We start from the raw sequence: 7,500 nt of genomic DNA on the forward strand, positions 1-7,500 counted from the left end.
AGAGAGAGAGAGAGAGAGAGAGAAGAAGGAAAAGAAATAAATGAGAAACGGAAATATAGAAGAAGAGAATGATATGAAAACAACAGAAATGAAAGAAGACAAAAAAAAGAAAGAAAGGAAGAAAAAAAGAGAACAAGACGAAAAGAAGACTAAGAAAAAGAAACACAAATAAAAAAAGAGAAAAAAACAAATAAAAAAGAAGGATAATAATGAATAAATGAGGAAACAGAAGAAAGGAGGAAGAATAAAAAAAAAGTTACCGAAATTACGGGAGAGATGGGGGAAGAAAGGAAGGGAGGGAGGAAAGGAAGGGAGGAAAGGGAGGGAGGGAGGGAGGGAGGGAGGGAGAAAAGGGTTATATATTTTGTGTTGGACGCTTACTCAATCCGTCTCAGAATGTAAACAAGGTAGCAGGAGGGAGGGAGGGAGGGAGGGAGAGAGAGAGGAAAGGAGGGAGGAAGAGGAGGAGGCTGGAAAAGGAAGAGAAATAAAGAGAGAGAGAGAGAGAGATAAAGGAGAGAAATAACAGAAGAAGAACTAGGAAATAAACTTTAAAAAAATAATAATAATAAAATAAAATGAGTCTTTTCAAGTTCCACCAAAAAACTCACAATAAAATAACTAATAAAAAAATAAAAAAGCACATCAAAATAAATACAACAACAACAACAACAACAACAACAACAACAACAACAACAACAACAACAAGCAACATTAAAATACATATACCACCACCATCACAACATTTCCATCCATAAACACCTCGGCATTGTTCTTCCCCCTTCAAGAGGCGAGGAGGCGAGGCGAGGACGTGGCCTGACGAGGGTGATGAGGCAGGTGAGTCAGAGCAGAACCTGAGCACTACCTGGCCACACCTGCGTGTAATAGCAATGAGGTAGTGTGCGTGATAAGGGAGCCAAGGGGAGATAAGAGGCGAGGAAGATGAGACTCAGTATAAAGCAAGGATTAAAAAATGCTTCGCTCTCTCTCTCTCTTTCTCTCTCTATTTCCTTCACTCTCTTTCTCACCACGACTATTTTCAAAGGCCACAGAGATGATTAGCCAGGTTTTCAAGATGGTTTCTCCTGTCAATAACGTAGAAATCTTGTTAATCTGCCACTACAACCGGAAAAACACACTTGAAAATCCGCGTCACTTTAACTAGAACATTTTAAGTGTACGTGCTGAGTTGAGGTGAGGCCCAGAAGTGTTTCAGAATAAGGCCCTGAATGTGGGTGATGAGAAGCAAGGACTTAGCGGGTTATGAGGCGATGATGACGAGGTGAAGGTGATGGAAAAGGTGATTCTTGCCGCTACCTGGATACACCTGCCGCTAATACTGATCAGGTGAGAATGGGAAGGGGCTTGTATGGGTATTGGTAGGTTAAGTTAGGTTAGTTAGAATACGGAAGGGAAGAAAGGCAAGTAGGTGAGATATTATCAGAAATGAAGCTTGGTGATGTGTGATGGAAGATGATAATGTGAAGAAAGATAAGACAGGAAAGAGAAGAGGAGAAGGAGAGAAATGAAAGGAAGAAGAGAAAGGGAGATAAGAAGGTGAGAAGGTAGAATGAGTAAAGACGAGTAAGGAAGGAGAGAAGAAAAGGAGGAAGAAGAGGAGAAATTAAGAGCAAGAAAACAGAAGAAGAGAAAAGAGAAGAGAAGAGGGAGAAGGGAAGAAAGGGGAGGAGAGGAGGGGAGATACCATCCACCCCTAATGAAAACCTAATTGCGGTGAGGTTATCTTCACTCCCCATCTGCATAATTAAGACACCCACAACACGCCCCCATACCCTCCACCACCCCTCCCCTTACCCTCACCCCCATCACCTTCCCCATACATATACACACGAGGCCTATTCCCCCTTTCCTTACCCTTCCCTTCCCTATCACTACACACGCTGTTGGAATATGAGTACGTACCTCTCTCTCTCTCTCTCCCTCTCTCTCTCCCATCCATTCTCGTACACACGCTACTCCATAAACACACACACACACACACACACATACACGAGGGAGGGAGAGGAAGGAAAGGTCGGGATACATCACCATCTCATCTCCTCCTCCTCCTCTTCCTCCTCCTCTTCCTCCTCCTCTTCGTCGGCGCCAGATAAGTTACGGGACTTTGCATATATTTTCCGGGACTCTGCGAAACCTATTGGCTAGGCGAATGAGCGTCAAGAAAAGTTATAATACAAGGAGATAGAGGCGGCGATGGGGGGGATCATCTTGCACGCCACCCCGCCACGCTGCCTCCTCCACTCACGCCTCGCTCGCTTCCTTATTCCTGGTCTTCCTCCTCCTCCTCCTCCTCTTTTCCTTTTTTTTTTCTTCTTCGCATTTTTTTTCCTTCTCGTGGTCTTTTTTCGTTTTTTTCTTGTTTCTTTTATTATTTGTCTTTTTTCTGTTTTCTTCTTCTTTCGTTGATTTCGTTGTTCTTTTCTTTCGTCCTTTTCTTCTTCTTCCTTTCTTCTTCTTCTTCCTTCTTGGGGTCTTTTTTTCTGTCTCTCTTATTCCTCTAGTCTTTCTTCTTTTTATTTTCTTTTTCTTCATTTTCTTTTCTTCTTCTTTTTCTTCTTCTTCTTCTTCTTCTTCTTCTTCTTCTTCTTCTTTAAAGCTTTCATTTTTTTCTCTTCCTCCTCCTTCGAGTTTTCTATTTTTCTCTTCCTCCTCTTCCTTCGTTTTTTCTTATACTATTCTTCCTTCGAGTCCTTTTTTTTTCTTCTTCTTCTTCTTCTTTCCAGTCTTTTTTCTCTTCCGTTCCTCATTTTTTCCCTCTATCTCTATTTCCGTACATCTTTTTTTCACATGATTTTTTTTTCCTATGCTAATTCCAGTCTTCCTTATTTCTTCCTATCTCTCTCGTTTTATCACCTTGTTTGCTTATCATTACTTTCTCTCTTCCATCTCCCCTTTCGTCTTATTGTTCTCTTTTATTTATCATTATTTTTTTCTGGATTTGTTGTTCTGTTATTAAATTATCAGCATTAACTTATTATAACTGTGCACCACCACCACCACCACCACCACCGCCACCACCACCACCACCACCACCACCATCACCACCACATCAAAACTCGTCAAAACTCTCAATACCTCCTCCTTCCCTGACGTCCCTGAAGGAGAGAGTAAGATCTGGTCTCCTTCCCTCCTTCCTTCCTTCTCTCCTACGTAATCCTTCTTCTTTTCTTCCTTCCTCTTTCTTTTCCTCATCTCCCGTTTTCTTTCTTGCCATCATCTTTTTTGCTTTTTTTTTCTGTGCCTCCTCCTCCTCCTCCTCCTCCTCCTGTCCTCCTCCTCCTTCTTCTCCTCCTCCTTCTCCTACTACTACTACTACTACTACTACTACTACTACTACTACTACTACTACTACTAAGAAGAAGAAGAAGAAGAAGAAGAGCACCATCATCACCACCACCACCACCACCACAACCACCACCACTACCACCACCACCACCACTACCACCACCACCACCACCACCAACAACAACCAACAACAACAACAACAACAACAACAACAACAACCAATACATAACATAACACAACCACTACATACAACATTATTTCATTCACCTTTCATTCATGCATCTCCCCCAGCCTCCTTCTCCTTCTCCTCCTCCTCCTCCTCCTCCTCCTCCTCCTCTTCTTGTTGCTTCTCCTGCTCATCCTCTTCATTTCTCATTCATGCATTCAGTTTCATCAGCGCTTTTGCATTATTTTCCACCAGTGACTAATTAAAGTTAGATTAATGCGGCTTGATCCAAACTACTTTAAAAATACATGTACGAAATACCTTTGTTGTGTTATGAGGGGAGAGGTAAGACAGAAGATAAGAGGAGAGGAGAAAGGAGAGAACAGGAGAGGAGAGGAATACAGCACAAAGGAATACAAATGAAGAACAGTAACAGGTGGGGAGAGGAGAGGAGAGGAGAGAAGAAGAGAGGAAAGGAGAGGAATAAGATGCAGGTAAGGAGCAGAAGAAGCATATGTAAATGAAGAAAGGAGATGAAGGATGGGAAAGAAGGAAAGAGGAAGGATGGAAGGAGAGAAAGGAAGGAGGGAGGAAAGAAGTTAAGGAAGTGAAGAAGGGAGGGATGAAGGAAAATAAGGAAGAAAGATAGGAAAGGAAGGGAGAGAGAGAGAGAGGGAAGGTAAAGAAGGACGGATAGGTGCAAAGGGAGGAGAAAAACGGAGGGAGAGAAGGAAGGAGCGAGGAGGAGAATGGGGAAAGAGAAAAGATGAGGGAAAGGAGGAAAGAAGAGACGGGAGGGAAGGAAAGGAAGGAAGAATAGGAAGAATGAAGGAGAGAAAAAGAAGGAAGAGAGGGGATGTAAAGGAAGGGAGGGAGGAAAGAAGACAAGGAAGGGATAGGAAGGAGGAAAATGAAGAATGAAGGAAAGGAAAAAGAAGGAAGAGAGGGAAGGGAGGGAGGGAGGCAGGGAGGGAGGGAGGGAAGGGAGGGAGGGAGAGATGGAGGGAGAGATGGAAGAAAGTTAAAGAGTTAGCAGTGTTGTGAATGGAAAGAGAGAGAGAGAGAGAGAGAGAGAGAGAGAGAGAGAGAGAGAGAGAGAGAAGCTGCAACACTAAACCCTTAAATATCAATGTCTCTCTCTCTCTCTCTCTCTCTCTCTCTCTCTCTCTCTCTCTCTCTCTCTCTCTCTCTCTCTCTCTCTCTCTCTCTTCTATTTCTCTCTCCAATTTCCTCTGTTCCTCCTCTTTCTTCCATCTTTATGCTCTTTTCTCTCTTATCTCCTCTCTTCCTTCCTTTCTCCCCGTCTCTAACCCCTCTCCCACACGCCGCTCCCTCCTTCTCTCCCTCCCTCCTTCCTCCTTCCCTGCCTTCCTCCCTCCTTCTCCCTCTGTAAGAATGAAAAAAACCCAGACACACACACACACACACACACACACACACACACACACACACACACACACACACACACACACACACACACACACACACACATAATAATAATGATAGAGACAGTGACAAAATTAATCACAAGGAGGCGAACCGACAAAAGAAATGAAGATAATAAAGAGACAGAAAAATAGACAAATAAACAAGATCAAGAGAAGAACAGAGGAGGAGGAGGAGGAGGAGAAGGAGGAGGAGGAGGAAGAGGAGGAAAGAAAGTGGTGTACGCTTCCCAGTGTAGCTTAAAGACATTATGTTGGAGAGAGAGAGAGAGAGAGAGAGAGAGAGAGAGAGAGAGAGAGAGAGAGAGAGAGAGAGAGAGAGAGAGAGAGAGAGGAATATAGATTGGAGAAGAAAAGATAATAAAAGATAAGAAAGGAAAGAAAGAAAAGAGATGAGAAAGAAGGAAGGAGGAATGGAAATGAAGTAGGAAGGAAAAGAAAAGAAAAGAGAAAAAGAAAAAAGATACGCAGATTAGAAAGAAGAAAGATGGAAATGAGGGAAAAAAATTAAGTAAAAACACACAAATTAACTAAAAAAAAAAAGAAGATACGCAGGAGGAAAGGAAGGAAAAAGAGGAGAAATAAAATGAAATGAAGACCTGATGAAAAAAAAATATATGCAACTAAAATAAAAAAAAAGGAAAATAAGCTGAATAAAGAAAAAGAAAAGGTAGAAAGTCGAAGAGAATGAATAAAGACCTATTTTAACCCTTTCACTGCGACTGCAACCCTTCTAAACCAACTAAAACCAATGAATGGGATCTTTACACGCACCGGCAAGATAGAAAATATGAAAATAAATGAATAAATAAATAAAAAGAAGAGATTTTGCAGTGTCTAGCCAGTGTAATGCTTGATCGTGGACGCAAAATTTCAGTAACTGTGCCAGACTGTTTAGTGACGAAGGAAAGATGTATATAGCAGTAAATAACATAAATATGCAGTGAATAAGTTACAAATATGATAAAAGGGGCTATAATTTCCCTGCCCTATGTAAAATATTCGTCCTTAGAGCTAAACAAACGTGTATTATAGATGAAAATTAGGCCATTAATTTGGGAAGCATTATATAGACAAAAAAAAATAGATTACTTATTATATTAAACTTTAAGCAATTACATTAACACACACACACTCTCTCTCTCTCTCTCTCTCTCTCTCTCTCTCTCTCTCTCTCTCTCTCTCTCTCTCTCTCTCTCTCTCTCTCTCTCTCTCGTGTGATAATTCTTGTGAGAATTTTCTCGCGTACGAGGCGACAAGAGAGAGAGAGAGAGAGAGAGAGAGAGAGAGAGAGAGAGAGAGAGAGAGAGAGAGAGAGAGAGAGAGAGAGAGAGAGAGAGAGAGAGAGAGAAAGACGGGAAAAATGCAAGAATGAAAAAAAAAAGAAATTCCTTGAAAAAAACGGATAATCATAGCTTCTGGCAGGCTAATTCAAAATGGCGGCCGTGAAGGGAGGGCTGGATACTGAGCCTTAAATCTAGAGGGACATAAGGGCGTGTTTACTGTGCACACCTTTCAGCCAATCATGGGTTAGGATGCCCCAGGGGGTGGCCGTGACTGGGGGAGCCTTGGTTTTTTGGGGTCTCTCTCTCTCTCTCTCTCTCTCTCTCTCTCTCTCTCTCTCTCTCTCTCTCTCTCTCTCTCTCTCTCTCTCTTGGACGTAGCATTTCAGATAGAGGTGTGGAATTAAGAGAGAGAGAGAGAGAGAGAGAGAGAGAGAGAGAGAGAGAGAGAGAGAGAGAGAGAGAGAGAGAGAGAGAGAGGCAAGCATTGTTGAATAACCGCAACATTACGTGAGTCCGATGGTGAAGCAACTCTCTCTCTCTCTCTCTCTCTCTCTCTCTCTCTCTCTCTCTCTCTCTCTCTCTCTCTCTCTCTCTCTCTCTCTCTCTCTCTCTATATCTTTTTTCAGTCCTCTCTTTTCTTCTCGTTTTCTTTCATCATCTTCACATTTGTTCGTCACACTGCACCAATTAAGTGTGTGTGTGTGTGTGTGTGTGTGTGTGTGTGTGTGTGTGTGTGTGTGTGTGTGTGTGTGTGTGTGTGTGTGTGTGTGTGTGTGTGTGTGTGTGTGTGTGAGGGACAAACTTTATCCTCCTAGACACACACGGGAGGTAAAATATCTTCTTCATTAACCTGGGAGAGAGAGAGAGAGAGAGAGAGAGAGAGAGAGAGAGAGAGAGAGAGAGAGAGAGAGAGAGAGAGAGAGAGAGAGAGAGAGAGAGAAAGAGAAAAGTGATAGGACTGGAAGTGACAAGTGGTGATGGGAGGGCGTATGGAATGGGAGGAAGATTGCAGTAATAGGAGGGGAAGAAAAACTGAGATAGAGAAAATGGGAGGATGATGGGAGGGTGATGGGGAAAGGTAAGGTGAAGAAAGGGTGGGATCTTAACTTATAGACGAGTGGATGGAGGAGAGTGGATGGGGAGACTGGATGGAGGAGAGTGGATGGGGGAGTGGATTGGGGAAACTGGATGGAGGAGAGTGGATGGATTAGAGTGGATGGAGGAGAGTGGATGGAGGAAACTTAGGTAGGATATGAGACAGTGGATGATTGTTTGTGGAGGAGGAGGAGGAGGAAGG

Source organism: Scylla paramamosain, chromosome 13 (assembly GCF_035594125.1).
Source record: "Scylla paramamosain isolate STU-SP2022 chromosome 13, ASM3559412v1, whole genome shotgun sequence".
In the NCBI taxonomy this organism is placed as follows: Eukaryota; Metazoa; Arthropoda; class Malacostraca; order Decapoda; family Portunidae; genus Scylla; species Scylla paramamosain.